The sequence below is a fragment of the Dendrobates tinctorius genome, unplaced genomic scaffold (genome assembly GCF_039654945.1).
Source record: "Dendrobates tinctorius isolate UK_male_01 unplaced genomic scaffold, ASM3965494v1 ptg000020l, whole genome shotgun sequence".
In the NCBI taxonomy this organism is placed as follows: Eukaryota; Metazoa; Chordata; class Amphibia; order Anura; family Dendrobatidae; genus Dendrobates; species Dendrobates tinctorius.
This window is the reverse complement of record NW_027361688.1, coordinates 33,941,865-33,959,569: the sequence shown is the minus strand read 5'-3', so window position 1 is coordinate 33,959,569 and position 17,705 is coordinate 33,941,865. Positions and strand designations below refer to the sequence as shown.

At 48.0% G+C, this 17,705-nt stretch overlaps 1 protein-coding gene across 8 annotated transcripts in view; it reads left to right on the top strand.

Moving 5' to 3' along the window:
- Positions 1-17,705, top strand: part of TCOF1 (treacle ribosome biogenesis factor 1) — a 146,793-nt gene that overhangs the window by 29,594 nt on the left and 99,494 nt on the right. The gene's annotated exons all lie outside the window — the stretch shown is intronic.

Below are 17,705 nucleotides of genomic sequence, written 5' to 3'. Positions count from 1 at the left end.
ATAGTTAAAATGACCTGGCAATTTGATTCTCCTGGACAGTAAGATTACAACAATGGCAAATATATACAGTTTATATTTTATTGGTTAAATACATTTAAATCGTTGAGCAAAAACAAAATGGATGGTTTTCTATTTCTCATTCGTCTTATTGGGGAACAAACGCCCAAATGCTCTGTCCTGGAGAAGGAGAGAGAAAAATCACAAAAAAGCCAAACTGGAGAAATCTGATTGGTGCAAAAGGTGGAGGACCGAAGGAGGGCTGGATCCCTAGAGGTCACCGGATCCTAGTGAATAATCTGGTAGCCGTGAGTTTTCCGTTCCTGGGCAGGCAGTCCTGACCCCTGGCCTATAAGATAAATTCCTCTGGACCAGGAGCCTGGTGCTAGTAGGCAAGATATAATCAGCTAGTGAGGAGCCAATTTTCAACTAGTTGCATTACCCAATAAAAAACTACGAGAGAGCTTTTACAGTGAGTAAAAAAATCCTCATTTTTTTTTAATTTTCCTTCAATGGAGCTGGATGAGGGATTTTTTTTTCTTTGCACACTCTCCGTTAAACAAGCCCTTAATGACATCTGCCATACATGCATATTGGTAGTGGGTGTATGGAGCAGGCTCACGTGGTGAGCTTGTCCTATACCCGGCAGGTAATGGCAGTGATTGTTAATGGCTAACCGTGCACAGGCGTGAGGCCGCGTCATTCTATGCGCCCATCGTACCCGTGACATGATCGCAGAGCGTCAATGGGTTGCTATGAGCCGGGGGTCTGCTGAAGACCTTTTTGCTTGTCATTCTGTACCTCCCTTGAAAATCAGCCTGTGACCGGGCATCAAATTAAGCTGTGAATTTTACTATGTGGAGCAATATAGTGGTATTGCAGCATGTAGTACAAGTGATTGCAGGTGCAAGTCTCTTAAAGGGAATAAAAAGTACAGTGAAAAGGGGAAAAAAACCAAGCAAAAACACTAGTTCAGATTACTCTTTCACCCCATTAAAAATTGACATAATAGAAAATAAAAATACACATGGTATCGCCATGTTCAGGAAAGTTTAATCGATCAAAATATAAAAATAATTAATCCGGTCGGTAAACACCATGAATGGAAAAAATTCAACTCCAAAATAAACTTTTGGTCACTGTAACACCATAAAAAAATATGTAACAAGCAATGAAAATGTAATATCCATTTCAAAATGATGTCCAAAGAAGAATTTTTGGTACTCATTGTAAAATCTTGATTGGAGGATGCAGGTAGCCATGGGTGTATGCTGCTGTCAATAGGAGGCTGACACTAAGCAAACAAAAAAGTTAGGTCCTTCTTGGTAGGGTATACCCACCAACTAGCACAAAGCTCATTAGTTAGTGGGATAAAAGCAGCAGCAGAAGCAGCAACAAAAAACTATTCTCAGGCCCAACATAAGCTCAAACAAGGGAGTGTGCAGTGACCTCCAATGGTCTGGCCTTAACTCGATAATCCAGTATAGTAGAGCGGATCCAGCGAGCGGTAGTAGACTTGGAGGCAGGGAGTTCCTTATGACGACCCACAGGAATGACAAGTCATCCAAACGTCAGAAGGATGCAGTCCTTGGGAGGTAGACGTAAGGCTCCTGACTAGGTCCAGCTTTTAAAGACTGTAAAGAGACCTTTCCAGGGGACTACCTGAAAGAAGGAAAATATCCTTGTTGATATGGAACGAGGAGACTTCCTTGGGAAGGAACTGGTCGTAGGACAACCTTTGTCCTGGTGGAGCATAAGGAAAGGAGAGCGGCAAGAGAGCTGCTAATTCTGGGACCCGTCTGATGTAAGTGCTCCCAACCAAAAAAGGCAACCTTCCAGGAGAGAAGGGAGGATGCGATGTCCTCAATGGGTTCAAAGAGAGGTCCCTAAAGAACGCTCAAAACTATCTTAAGGTTCTACTGGTCTACGGGAGGACAGTATGGTGGCGCTAGGCGAGCAACTCCCTGAAGGAATGTCTTGACCTGGGGATGAGATGCCAAATTCTGTTGAAACAGAATTGAGAGCGTGGAGACCTGACCCTTAAGGGTACTAAGAGAGAAACCGTGCTCTATCCCTGATTTTAAGAATGGATGAAAGGGAAAAAGACATGGGAGCTGTGTGGCTGTCATAACACCAGCTAAAGAGGGCCTTCCGGGGCGTGGCCTAGCACCTGATGTGAGCGGTCGACTTCTGGAGCTCCTCCGTTGAGACTGGCAATTATCCTGACGATAGGACCCCTCTGGAGGCTGGTGAATCTCTGGGCGGCTGAGAAGGGACTCAGGAGGTCGGCCCCGACAGGTGAAGTGGTGCGGAGCTGCAGCGATGGTCAGGAGAAGGCAGCAGGACGCCAAGGCAGGAGCGGGGATCCGCACCCAAGATGGCGCAGACAGCGTGGAGGCGGCTGAGAGAGCGGACGCGGCAAATGCCTCTTATGCAAAGAGGCTAGAAGTGGCGGCCAAGCTGGAGAAATATGCCTGGGTGGAGGGAGCACGGCAAGAGATGGCTGAAGAGAAGGAACAGGCTGGAGAACGGAGGAATGAACAAGGAGAAGGCTCTGAGGATGATACGGTACAGGGGGGCCGGAGGGGGAAGAAGATGGAAGGGGGAATGATGGTGTGGAACAAGAGAATGTGGAGGAGCTGGTTATAGGGGAGCCCACTTTGCGGGACATTTATGAGCTGATCAGATCATGCAAAACTGCGATAACGTTAACTCACAGAGTGGATGGAACTATAGCAGAAGTTACTACAATAAAGGCAGACATGGGCAAAATGGATAAGAGAGTGGGAGAGGTGGAGGAGAGAGTGAGTGTGTTGGAAGACCATATCTCTAAAATGCAAAAGGCCCACACTCGGTGTTTGCAAAAATGTGCTGCTCTGATTAATAAGACTGATGATCTGGAGAATCGTTCACGGAGGAACAATGTAAGATTAGTGGGTATCCCTGAGAAGACTGAAGGAAATGACACTACAAAATTTATTGGAAAATGGCTCCTGGACAAGATAGGTGGTGATAACCTGTCTAAGATGTTTGTGGTGGAAAGGGCTCATCGAGTTCCTATGAAACCCCTTCCGATGGGATCCCCCCCTCGTACGGTCCTTGCCAAGATCCTGAACTATAGAGATAGAGATGCCATATTGAGGTGTGCGCGTACAGCTGAAGACATGTGTATTAATGGCCAGAAGATCTCTATTTACCCAGACTATTCGGCTGAGGTACAAAAACAGAGGATGAGCTATGGAGGGGTTAAAAGGAGACTGAGAGATTTGAAATTGGTGTACTCTACTCTCTACCCAGCGAAATTGAGAGTTGTAGCACTGGGGACGGTTCATTTTTTCCCAACACCAGAAGACGCCACTAAGTGGCTGGACTTAAATCAGCAGAAGCTCTCGGCTAATAAAGAAAGAGGGAAGTGAAGGGATGAGGCCGGAAGTGAAGACGTTGCTGCCATATCGCTGCCTTTGGACTTTGAGTTTACAATTTATCGTGGTTTCCGGAGGACTTATTATCAAAATGTTGTTTTATATGCGGAGGGGCTGGGGAGGTGTTTTAGTAACAGCGGATTAAGGTACTACGGAAGAGGTAGCTAGACGCTGGACTACCTACTCTCTGATAAGAGAGGTGAACGACAACAGCGGATTGTTATGGGTTACTGTGTTAAAGAATATGGGGGGGGGGGGGGAGTTGGGAGGGTAGGTTTGGGGATTGTTGCGGGGAAATGAGACTTACAAATTGCTGGGAACAGTGTCCTATTTTCAGGGGTCGGGAATTGGTACTTGGGAGGTATCATGGTGAGAGACACAATTAAAGTCGTTAGCTGGAATATAAGAGGACTGTCGGAGGGGAACCGGAGAACGGCAATAATGGAATATATGAGAAAACGGGGCCCGGATGTCATCTGTCTCCAAGAGACGCATTTGCTTGCAGAAAAAGTAGATGTGCTAAAAAGGTGGATAGGGAGGTCTTACCATTCTACGTACTCCTCGTATGCTAGGGGGGTATCGGTGTTGATTGGGGCGTCCACGCCCTTTGAAGAAATTGAGTGCCATATAGATAGGGATGGGCAATATGTTCTATTATTCTGTAAACTCTATGGGCAGTCACTGTGTCTTGCGGCTGTTTATTTCCCACCCCCGTATTCCGGGAAAAAGGTACAAGAAATATTTGAATTGTATAAAAGGGCTATGGGGTTTCCCATGTTAATCATTGGAGATGTCAATAATGTGATGGATGAAGGGTGGGATAGACATAAGAAAGATTCAAGCAAAGGTATTAAAAAACTGTCGAAGTTTGGGAATTATATGACGGAGATGGGGATGGTGGACCTCTGGAGGGTGAGGAATGAGAGCGTAGTTTGTTACTCCTGTTATTCGGCAACTTATGGCTCCCTCTCCAGGATTGACCTGGCACTGGGAAATGATTTAATGACGCGTATGATTTGTGGAATTGAATATCTGCAGAGGGTGATTTCAGACCATAGGCCTATAGAGCTCTTGATTAGACGGGCAGATGGGAGGCATAGCTGGGGAGTGGGATGGAAATTGCACCCCTTGTGGCTTGAACATATTGATATGGATATCATTAAGAAGGAAATCGCAGAGTACTGGCAGTTTAATGAGGGAAGTGCGGAGGGGCGGGTGGTGTGGGACGCAATGAAAGCTTTTCTGAGGGGTATTCTTTTTAGGGAAATTTCTAGATGTAAATCCAAGACTAGGTTGGAAGATAAGGAGATCATAGAGGATTTGGAAAGAGCAGAAAGGGATATGGTGTCGGACCCATCAGAGATGACTAAATGTAGTTTAAAAGAAGCTCCGGAAGCGGTTAATAAGCTATATATAAAAAAGGCGGAGAGAAAAAGAGCTTTTCAGAAAGTACAGTTTTTTTGAGGATGGGGAAAGAGTGGGACACTTACTTTCGATGGTAGCTGCTGCACAGAGGTAATCGGGGTATGTATACAAACTAGGAACGGGAGAGGGGACTGTATTGACGGAAGTAGAGGATATTTTAGGGGAGTTTAAAAGTTTTTATGAGCAGCTGTATACGTCAGGGGTGGGAGATATAATGGGGGAATATTGAAAGTTTCCTGGGTAAGGCGAAACTGCCTAGGATTGGGGACGATGATAGGGGAAGGTTGGAGGAACCTATAACGGAGGAGGAGATTAGATCTGCTATTATGTCAATGGCTAATAACAAGGCTCCTGGGGCTGATGGACTACCGGTTGAGATATATAAGAATTTAATGGACATCTCGGTGGCCAAATTAAAAAAAGTTTTTGAGGAGGCGTTAAGGGTGGGAGAGCTGCCGGTCTCCATGAGAGAGGCGATAATAGTAGTCATTTTAAAGGAAGGAAAGGACCCGGAATTGGCGGAATCGTATAGGCCAGTTTCATTGTTGTCGGCGGACGTTAAGATTTTGGCTAAGGTTTTGGCCGGCCGGTTGGCAGGTGTGGTTCAGGGTTTGGTGCATTCGGATCAGTCGGGCTTTATGCCAAATAAGTCTACAGCGATAAATCTACGTAGATTATTCTTGAATTTGCAGGTGCCGTCGGATAATGAAGGGAATAGAATTGTAGTCTCCTTGGATGCGCGTAAGGCATTTGATAGTGTTGAATGGTGCTATCTTTGGGAAGTGTTGAGATCTTTTGGTTTTGGACCAATTTTTGTCTCGTGGGTGAAGTTGTATTTTTCTCCGACTGCTAGGGTGAGAGTTAATGGGGAGGTTTCTGGAAGTTTTGGTTTACATAGGGGGACTAGGCAGGGGTGTCCGCTGTCGCCACTACTTTTTGCGTTGGCAGTGGAGCCCCTGGCGCAGACAATCAGGAACTCGACTTTGGTTAAGGGGTTTCGGTATGGTATGATAGAGGAGAAAATAGCCTTATACGCAGATGACATACTATTATTTTTAGAAAATTCTGGAGAGGCCTTAGAGGGGGTGATGAATATTCTTGGGGCATTTGGGGAAGTTTTGGGTCTGGAGATCAATTGGGCAAAGTCAAATATTTTGCTGGTAGATGAGGGGGGTGGGGAGATTCCGACGACACTGGAGGGTAGTAGGTTGCCGGTGGTTCAGCGGTTCAAATATCTGGGAGTTCAGGTGGCCTTTCCTCTTTCGAGTTATATTGATTTAAATCTGTCCCCATTACTGGACAAATTTAGGAAGAAAGTAGGGGCGTGGTGTAGGTTGTGCCTCTCTGTGGTGGGTAGGATAAACCTGGCTAAAATGATTCTTGTGCCTCAATTGTTATATATATTACACAACTCCCCTGTGTGGCTGCCCAGAAGGTGGTTTCGTACCATTAACTCTATATTTCGAGACCTGGTATGGGGGAAAAAACAGCCGAGAATCAGGCTGGAACTCATGCAGAGGCCTAAGGATGGGGGGGGATTGGCTCTTCCGAATCCCTGGATTTATTTTTTGGCGGCACAGGGTCAGCAGTTAAGAGGATGGAGAGAGGAGAAAGGATTGGGTTCGGTTCAAAGGATTATGGTTTGGTTGGTGGGAAGGGACCCATTGGTTCAAGGTCTGGAGGCAGGGAATTTTGGGAAGCTGGGTGGGACCTATCCTACTTTGATGCTAATCCACAGAGTGTGGGAGGCAATTAAAAGGACAAGAGAAGTGGGAGCATTAACAAATCTCTCCCCAATTTGGAACAATGAAGTACTGCCTGAATTTGTTAAAATGGGGGAATTTAAAAATTGGATATCACTAGGTATACTATATGTGGATCAGATACAGGACGAACGGGGGTTATTGTCCTTTGAGATACTGCGGGGGAGGTATGGGTTGCGGGAGAGCAGCAGGTTTCAATATGGACAGCTGAGACATGCCTATCAGGCGCAGAGTAAAAAGGTTAATATGAAAATATGTAGAGATATTCTGGTGGACTACGTATGTGCGGAGGGTGGAACGAAGGGGGTAGTTTCAAATATTTAAAGGGATTTGCTGCATACCTTTCTTAATAGATTTCCCATTAAAGCAAAAGAGAAATGGGAGGAAGAGGTGGGAAGGATAGAGGAGGATACATGGGAAGATATCATGGGATATATTCCTCAGTTATCATTAAGTGAGCCGGGTAGACTTTCACAATATTATGTACTTCACAGAGTCTTTAGAACTCCAGATAGGCTTTATAGGGCAGGGTTGAGACAGACTTCTGAATGTCCTAGGTGTTGGTCTGAGGGAGCGGGGATTCTGCATATGTTATGGCAATGTACGAGACTGAATGCATACTGGTTGGAGGTGGGAGAAGCAATTGGGAAATCGTATGGATGTACAATCACATGGGATCCTGTGGTATGCATTTTGGGGTATGTGGAGGAGATCCAAGTTCAATATCATCATAAACTGGCCATAGCTAGATTACTATATGTTGCACGTAAATTGATTGCCAGACATTGGTTGAGTGGAGAGCCGCCGGCTCTGGGGGAATTTTATAGACAGTCTGATGTAGTTGTTAAAATGGAGAAGGATATTTATAAGAAAAGGAAAAGTGTGAAATCTTTTGAATCACTTTGGAAACCATGGGTGGAGAGAAACTGATTCCGGAGGGATGCTGTTTACATGTGTAAGCAATGGATGCTGATGTCTCATTATTGGCTATTGAGGATTTAAGGGAGGGGGGGTGGAGGGAGGGAAATGGGGGATTGGTTTTATAATGTCTGTAAATATGTCTATGCTCCTTTTTGGGCACAATTGTGTGAAATTTCATTCTGAATCTTATTAATAAATATTATCTGATTTTAAAAAAAAGAGGGCCTTCCAGATCCGATGATAAATCCATGAGGACCAACCAGGGTTTCCTCTTCTTGATCATGGTCTGTATGACCTGGGACGAGAAACCATCCTCCCTCAGAACGTAAGCTTCGACGGCCTTGCCATTTAAATTGAGAGGCCAAGAATTCTGGTGGAAGAGGTGACCCTAAGAGAGTGGGTCTGCAAGTTTCCAGGATACATCTGCGACTAGGTTGACTAACTATGCATACCAGGCTCTTCTGGGTCAGTCTGGAGCCACTTGGGTGACTGGAACTCCTTCAGCCTTGATCTTCCTGAAGAGTCTGGGGATCAGAGGAAGAGGTGGAAAAAGGTACGGAAGTTGAAACTGAGATCATGGAATAACCAGGGCATCGTAACCGACCACCACAGTGGGTTACGAGACCTGGCCCCAAAACAGCGGACCTCGTGATATCAGACGCCATCAGATCGACGGCGGGTGTGCCCCACCTCTAACAGATCTGTTCGAACACACGGGTTGAGGGACCGCTCCCTGAGGAGAGGCCCTAACGACTTAAAAAGTTGGAGGCCCAGTTGACCACTCAAGGAATCTGCATCGCTGATATTGCTGGCATGTGCCGCTCAGCCCAAGCCAAAAACTGAGACCTCCAACATGATGGACTTGCTACGTGTCACGTCCTGGTGATTTATATACAGTGGGGCAAAAAAGTATTTAGTCAGTCAGCAATAGTGCAAGTTCCACCACTTAAAAAGATGAGAGGCGTCTGTAATTTACATCATAGGTAGACCTCAACTATGGGAGACAAACTGAGAAAAAAAAATCCACAACATCACATTGTCTGTTTTTTTTTTCATTTTATTTGCATATTATGGTGGAAAATAAGTATTTGGTCAGAAACAAGCAATCAAGATTTCTGGCTCTCACAGACCTGTAACTTCTTCGTTAAGAGTCTCCTCTTTCCTCCACTCATTACCTGTAGTAATGGCACCTGTTTAAACTTGTTATCAGTATAAAAAGACACCTGTGCACACCCTCAAACAGTCTGACTCCAAACTCCACTATGGTGAAGACCAAAGAGCTGTCAAAGGACACCAGAAACAAAAATGTAGCCCTGCACCAGGCTAGGAAGACTGAATCTGCAATAGCCAACCAGCTTGGAGTGAAGAAATCAACTGTGGGAGCAATAATTAGAAAATGGAAGACATACAAGACCACTGATAATCTCCCTCGATCTGGTGCTCCACGCAAAATCCCACCCCGTGGGGTCAGAATGATCACAAGAACGGTGAGCAAAAATCCCAGAACCACGCGGGGGGACCTAGTGAATAAACTGCAAAGAGCTGGGACCAATGTAACAAGGTCTACCATAAGTAACACACTACGCCACCATGGACTCAGATCCTGCAGTGCCAGACGTGTCCCACTGCTTAAGCCTGTACATGTCCGGGCCCGTCTGAAGTTTGCTAGAGAGCATTTGGATGATCCAGAGGAGTTTTGGGAGAATGTCCTATGGTCTGATGAAACCAAACTGGAACTGTTTGGTAGAAACACAACTTGTCGTGTTTGGAGGAAAAAGAATACTGAGTTGCATCCATCAAACACCATACCTACTGTAAAGCATGGTGGTGGAAACATCATGCTTTGGGGCTGTTTCTCTGCAAAGGGGCCAGGACGACTGATCCGGGTACATGAAAGAATGAATGGGGCCATGTATCGTGAGATTTTGAGTGCAAACCTCCTTCTATCAGCAAGGGCACTGAAGATGAAACGTGGCTGGGTCTTTCAACATGACAATGATCCAAAGCACACCGCCAGGGCAACGAAGGAGTGGCTTCGTAAGAAGCATTTTAAGGTCCTGGAGTGGCCTAGCCAGTCTCCAGATCTCAACCCTATAGAAAACCTTTGGAGGGAGTTGAAAGTCCGTGTTGCCAAGCGAAAAGCCAAAAACATCACTGCTCTAGAGGAGATCTGCATGGAGGAATGGGCCAACATACCAACAACAGTGTGTGGCAACCTTGTGAAGATTTACAGAAAACGTTTGACCTCTGTCATTGCCAACAAAGGATATATCACAAAGTATTGAGATGAAATTTTGTTTCTGACCAAATACTTATTTTCCACCATAATATGCAAATAAAATGAAAAAAACAGACAATGTGATTTTCTGGATTTTTTTTTCTCAGTTTGTCTCCCATAGTTGAGGTGTACCTATGATGTAAATTACATACGCCTCTCATCTTTTTAAGTGGTGGAACTTGCACTATTGCTGACTGACTAAATACTTTTTTGCCCCACTGTATGCCATGGCATTGTCCGATTGAATGTGAACTGGTTGACCCACTTGAAGGTCCTTCCAGTGGAGAAGGGAGAGGTAGATGGCTCTGAACTCCATGACGTTGATGGGAAGGGAGGTTTCCCAATGGCTACAGCGACCCTAGACTGTTGAAGGAAAACAGTCCACCCTTCTGAGCAGACAGGCATCTGTCGTGGCAACCTGACAGTGGAGAGGAATGATCTCCTGTGCTGAATGGAGGGGGAGAAACTCCACCATGCCAATGACTGCCTTAGACGGAGAGGCAGAAGTATGTGACGACCCAGTGAAGAGATCCGTTTGTCCTAAGCTGACAGGAGGGCCAGTTGGAGGGGATGGGTGTGGAACTGTGCAACAGGGACGACTTCAATCTTGGCAATCATCTTTCTTAGTACTCTCATGTAGAGTCGAAGAGAACAGGGGGGATCGGCAATTTAGGAAACAAATCCACAGCCGGAGTGCCGAGATCTTCTGTGGAAGAAGCGTTTAGTAGAAAACACCGTGTGCACTACTGTAGTGGTGCCAAGTTAGGTTCCCAAACCATATATGATAAAATGAAAACCTGGCACTCAACTTAATGCTTGGTGAGGCAGTTTATTGTAGCACCAGAAAACGTTTCGGTCAATAGAGACCTTCATCAGTTACATGCTAGTATGTTTGAAAGTAGCTTGAAGGAGGGCGCTTTTTATGTTCACAGCGAGCACGACTCTGAATTCGAATCTGACATGTCAGCCCCTCAGAATCCCCCAACTGATCAAGAGTCGCTTGATTCTCTTATAGAATCAGTCAACAGGATTCTGAGGTTGGATGAGGAAAATATTCCCGCTCCAGCACTCCCTATCTCATTTAAGAAAACCTAGCGTGTGTGCAGGTTATTTTCCAGCCGTCCAGAAACATAGGGTTTGGACACATGAACGATTCACAGGGCAAAAGCTTACTCGGGCTAAATACCCTTTTCATTCAGGCCTAATATAGGATTGGTTACAGTCCCCTCCGGTGGACCCTCCTGTATCGCGTCTTGCTTCTAAACGCTCCTATCTGTTTCTGAGGGTTCCGCAGTCAGAAACTCCTCCGACTGTCAAATTGAACCTTGCCCGTTCAGTTTTTTTAAGCTTCAGGAGCAGCGTTGTTTTCCATCTTTCGTGGCAATTTGGGTCACTAAGGCAATGGCCGCTTGGGCAGACGTTTTGATTACTTCCTTCCAGGGCACCAATCTTCCTCCGTAGGCAACCACTGTCGCCAGGCAGATAATTCACACAGCTGGCTTTGTAGTAGACGCTTCTTTTGATGCCGCCAATTGCGCGGCTCAAACTGCCGCTAATGCGATCTCCATTAGAAGAGCCCTATGGCTCCGCGGCTGGCGGGCGGATACCACACCTAAAAGATCATTGACTTCTCTTCCCTTTCAAACGGGTCGTCTTTTTGGAGAGAAACTGGACCAGCTCATTTCTGATACTACCGGGGGAAGAAGTAAATCCCTTCCTCAACAAAAGGGGCTGTTCGGCCGTTTCGCAACCAACAGCCAACGCGTTTTCGATCTCACAACAATTCTGGTTGGTCCTCCTCTACCTTATCTTCCGGATCAGGTCGGTCCCCGTGCGGAGACAGAGGCTCTCAGGTCTCATACAGACCTAACCGCTCTTGGAAACCCAGGCCTAGGGCTTCTGGATCTAGGGGAGTCAGATCTCATAGATCTACCCAATGACGACAAGTGGGCCAGGGAGCTGATGTCCTCCGGATACAAGATAGAATATTCTTTTCCCCCTCCAACTCGTTTTTTCTTTCCGCTCCCCCCAAGAAAATGACAAGAGCCTTTTTTCGGGCTGTTAAGGGTCGGAGTCATCATTTTGGCCCTCATCACGAAAGGTTCAGGGGATTATATTCAAACCTTTTTGAGTTTCCAAAAAAAAAAAAAAAAAAAGACAGGACGATGAGACCCATTCTGGATCTCAAACTGTTAAATCAGTTTGTCAAGGTACGGCGATTTCGAATGGAATCTCTCCGATCAGTTGTCGCTTCCATGGATAAAGGAGAGTTCCTAGCATCCATCGACATCAAGGACGCTTACCTTCATTCCCGTCCCACCAGCAGTTCCTGCATTTTGCAATTCACTAGAAACACTTCCAGTTCGTTGCCTTGCCCTTCGGACTCGCCACAGCCCCCCAGGGTCTTTACCAAGGTCATGGCGGCTGTCATGGCCATTCTCCACTCTCAGGAGTGGTGGTGTTACCGTATCTGGACGACCTCCTCATCAAGGGTCTGTCCCTTCCAGCCTGCGAGGAATTCATGGATAACAGTAAAGACACTTTCTTGCCTGGGGTGGAAGATAAACTTCGAAAAGTCTTTCCCAAAACTGGCTCCGCAGATTTCCCTTTTAGAATTATCTTGGACACTTCCCGCGGGATGGTCATTCTCCCTCCAGAAAAGACCCAAGCCTTACAACAGGCAGCGCGGACTCTTTCCTGACCGGTTTCTCACTCCATTCGTTTCAGCATGAGAGTTCTCGGAAAGATGGTGGCAGCGATGGAAGCTGTTCCATTTGCACAGTTCCACCTCCGTCCCTTACAACACGCGTTGCTGTTAGCTTGGGACAAGAACCCATTCTCCCTGGACCGTCGGATCTCTCTGTCCCTGCGGGTCAGGCAAGCCCTCAGGTGGTGGACACTGAGGTCCTCCCTGAATCAAGGGAGGTCTTTTCTCCCAGTGAGATGGTTGGTAGTAACCACCGACGCAAGTTTCCTCGGCTGGGGTGCGGTCTTTCGTCGCCATGCGGCACAGGGTCATCGGTCATCCCGAGAGTCACGTCTCCCCATCAACATTTTGGAGATACGAGCGATCAGATTGGCTCTACGGAGCTTCCACCCTCTCCTCGCAGGTCACCACCCCATCAGGATCCAGTTCGACGACGCCACAGCTGTAGCGTATATCAACCACCAGGGAGATACCCGGAGCAGGATGGCCGTGCACGAACTGAGTCACATCCTCCATTGGCCGAGCGTAGAAAATTGGGCGGCAGATTTTCTCAGTCGCCAAGGCATTGCCTCGGGGAAGTGTTTTTTTTCATCCGGAAGTCTTTCAGCACATTTGTACATCGTTGGGGGACTCCGGATGTGGATCTCAGGGCTTCAAGACTAAACAACAAGGTTCCTCGGTTCAGTGCCCAATTGCGCGATCCATACGCCTTCGAAGCGGACACCCTAGTTCTGCCATGGCAACGGTTCTGGCTCCCGTACATCTTTCCCCTCCTCCCTTGCTTCCGAGGGTCATCAAGAAGATCAGAGCGGAGGGATTACCAGTGATCCTAGTCGCGCTAGATTGGCCGCGCTGAGCATGGTATGCAGAACTAATACAACTAGTTGCCGACGTCCCCTGGGGACTTCCAGATCGCATGGATCTACACTCGCAGGGCCCGATTTACCACCAGAACTCCGGGGCCCTGTGTTTGACGGTGTGGCAGTTGAATCCTGGATTTTAGCACAGGCTGGCTTTTCTCACGACGTGATTTCCACCATGATTAGTGCTAGGAAGTCTGTGTCCATGTGCATTTATCACCGTACCTGGAAAACCTTCTTTTTGTGGTGCAAGGATCATGGTCGATCTCCTCTGGTGTTTTTTCCATTCTGGCCATACTGGAATTCCTTCAGTCTGGATTAAAATCGGGCCTCGCGCTTAGCTCGCTCAAGGGCCAAATTTCGGCCTTGTCAGTGTTTTTCCAACACAAGATTGCCACCAAACCTCAGGTCAAGACGTTCATTCAGATAGTTTCCCATGTGGCACCTCCTTATAGAAGGCCATTGGAATCATGGGCCCTTAGGCCTTACAGGAGGCTCCTTTCGAACCGCTGCAGGACGTGTCACTGTCCGTCCTCACTTGGAAGGTGGTCTTTCTAGTGGCAATTACGTCAATCAGACGAGTTTTGGAATTGGCAGCCCTGTCCTGCCGTTCCTGAATTTTCATCAGGAAAAAGTAGTTCTCAGGATGTGCCCGTCCTTCCTGCCCAAGGTCATCTCCTCTTTCCATCTCAACAAGGAAATTGTTTTGCCTTTTTGTCTGGCGCCAGTCCATCGCATTTAGAAGGCCCTCCACACCCTGGATGTGGGTAGGGCGCTGAGACGGTACATCTCGCGGACGGCTCCCTTCCACAAGTCAGATGCCCTGTCCATGCTTCCAGAGGGGCATAGGAAGGGTCTAGCCGTGTCAAAAGCAACGCTAGCCAGGTGGATTCGCTTGGTGATTCAGGAGTCCTACTGTATCAGGAACGCGCCTGTCCCAGTGGGGATTAAGGCGCACTCTACCCGATCAGTGAGCTCCTCTTCGGCCATTCAGCACCTGGCCTCGGCAGAACAGGTCTGCAAGGCTGCGACTTGGTCCGGTCTGCATACTTTTTACAAAACATTACCAAATTCATTCTCAGGCCTGTCCGCAAGGCTGTGACTTGATCCAGCCTGCATTCCTTTACAAACATTGCCTAATTCATTCTCAGGCCTCTGCGGATGCATCTCTCGGCAGACGCAGCCTGCCAATCAGCAGTAGTTCAGTGTTGACTCAATGGTACATGGGGTATTAGCAGATGTATGCTCCCCACCCAGGGACTGCTTTAGGATGTCCCACTGTCTGTTCCCCCAATGAGGCGTAGGAGAAATAGGGATTTTTGTGTACTCACCGTAAAATCCTTTTCTCCGAGCCAATCATTGGGGGACACAGCACCCACCCTGTTTAGCCTATTGGCTCACTGTAGCATTCTTAGGCTTTGACTTAGTTATGGTTATTATTGACTGTTTATGCTGCTCCTGCTTTTTTTCACCGAACTGGAGAAATCTCAGCCAGCGAGAGGGTGTATACTGCAGGGGAGGAACTAACTTTTTTTCTGGTTTACTTAGTGTCCTCCTAGTGGCCAGCAGCATAACATCCACTGTCTGTGTCCCCCAGTGATTGGCTCTGAGAAAAGGATTTTACGGTGAGTACACAAAAATCCCTATTTCTCTTGATGGGAAGGAGGAGTCTGTTCTCACTGGGGAGGTCCTGGGGAGAAAAACTGTCGAAAGGAGCGATATTAAAAAGGATGTTTGGAGGTGGACATTTTAGGCCTAGGCTGAGGAAGAGAGGCACTCTTACCACCAGTGGTGTCAGAGATGAGTTGATCCAGCTTAGATCCAAAGGAGCGTGATCCCTGGAAGTGGAGGTTGGGAAAAGATATTTTAGATGCTGTGTCCGCATTCCAGTTCTAGAGTCAAAGTATTCTGCGTGTGGCTTCAATATTGCTAGTGACGCGGGTGGAGCAGCTGGCAGCGTCAAGAGACGCAGTTAGCAAATATTTTCCTGCGTGAGTAATCTGGTCCTCATGATCAGCCAGTTTCTCGGACGAAGAAGTTTAACCCTGGGGGAAATCTACTTGGCTACCCATGTAGAAGTGAAGGCGAGACAGAGAAGCACCCGCAGCCTCAAAGGCAGACTTGGCTGGGGCTTCAATATGTCTGTCAGTAGAGTCCTTGAGAAATGAACCATCATTGAGTGACAGAACAGTGTTGGCGGACAGGCATGAGACTGGTGGATCCATGGCTGGGGAACCTGCCCATTGGTTGAGGAGATTGGACCCGAAAGGATGTAAGGATATCCCAACTATTTCCTACCTTGGAAACGCTTTTCCGGATGCTCCCACTGTTTAGTAAAGATTCCCTAAAATTCTTTGTGGTTGGAAAATACGCTGGAAAGGCATTTTTTGTATGTGATGGAGTTATCCGGAGGTTAAATATTGAGGGTTTGGTTAACTATTAGAAGAGGCTGTCGACCATGTCCTGGAGCTTATCCCCTTACTGCCAGCTGACGGAATAGTACGTCAGCTGGCAGTGTCCCCCGCTTTGATGAGGGCTCTGGCGATGAGCCCGCATCAAAGCCGGGACATGTCAGCTGCTTTGAACAGCTGACATGTGTCCGCAATAGGTATAATTAAAAATGTCAGCTCGGCACGCAAAAAATAAGCCCTCACCCAACCCGAGATCACGAAAAGTGGAGACGCTACGGGTCTCGGAAAACTGCAATTTTTTTGAGCATACTTTGGAAATTTTTTTCACCACTTAGATAAAAAAGAACCTAGACATGTTTGGTGTCTATGAACTATAAACTCATAATGACCTGGAGAATCATAAAGGCAGGTCAGTTTTAGCATTTAGTGAACCTAGCAAAAAAGCCAAGCAAAAAACAAGTGTGGGATTGCACTTTTTCTCGTTCGCCTTATTGGGGGACACAGAGACCATGGGTGTATGCTGCTGCCACTAGGAGGCTGACACTATGCACAAAAAAAGTTAGCTCCTCCTCCGCAGTTTACACCACACCGACCGGCAGGGAATTCCTCAGTTTAGCTTAGTGTCAGTAGGAGGTGGACACGGGTCTTTCATTAGACCCATATCTACCTCGATGTGCGTCGTTCCGTTTCAGGTTTCTCCGGAGGGATACAGGGTGAAAAGTCACCTCTGTAGTCCCACGAAGAGGCTGAGAGTACGGCGCGTACTGCCGCCCCGTATCCTCGCAGCTCTCTGCACCAGGACCAGCAGCCTTCCGGGCGGACGCCAACATGTATACGTGTTTGCTTTTCTGAGAGTCCTGGTCGTCCCTCTCCCACCCACTCGCCTGCCAGAGCCTGTCGGTCGGATGAGACGCAGACAAGCTTCAATCAGAAGGTACCTTTATTTTCAGGGTTCGGGCCCGGGAAAGGGTGAGTATTAGATCCCCACTCGTCTCTGGACTTGGTCAGGAGAGATTCCCTTGGAGCTAGGATGCGGTAGCACTGCGGGTCTCCGTGGCCGCCCCGCGCCTCCAGGCAGCCTTTTTTGTGGTCAGCCGCTGTCCCTATCCCGGGTTCCTCCGCGCCGCCCCTGTGCTGACAGGCGGCCGCCGCGATTAATTTAAGCCCCGGCCAGCCCCCCGCCCCTTTCTACTAAGCAGCCTTCTCTCCCGCCCGTTCCAGGCCCTCCCACCGCTCTTCTCAGCCTGTTCCTGGCCAGGGGCGGTGCCGTTTTCAGCAGGCGGTTAGCTCCGCCCTCCTTCCCCTGGGAGCGCGTTTCTCCCTGATTCCTCTCAGGCGGTCGCCATCTTGCAGCCGCACAGGCGGACGCCCCTGTCAGCCGGATATCGCTCCCTGGGTCTGTCAGCCGGATATCGCTCTGACCTGCAGCTGCAGAGAGGTGGATACCTTCGTTTCTGGGGTCACCGGACCGTGAGTAGCTCTGCATCTGCAGGCTGACACCCTTCTCTGCACCCTGTCCCCCAACCTTCCGGCACTACCTCAGGTTTCACTATGTCTAACTCCAAATCTGACTGTAACCGCCCTGCGGCTCCCTCCTGTACTCTCGTCAAGTTCTTTGCATGCTCTTCTTGCAATCGCAAACTTCCCTCAGGTCAGTCCACTTCCCTCTGCCTGGATTGTAGCAATCCTATTCAACCTGACGCTGCCCAGGAGCCATCTAGGGCCCCAGGCGAGAGTGAACCCCCCCCCCCCCCCCCCCCATGCCTGGCTGGGCCTCGTCTCACAGTCAGTGGCAGACCTCACCAGGGTGTCTCAGTCCCTAGTAGCCATCCTGGATAAGTTGCCCCTGGACACTTCTACAGGGTCCAGCAGGCCTCAAGAGGTTCCATCTGAGTCGGCCAGCGTTAGTCGCAAAAGACCC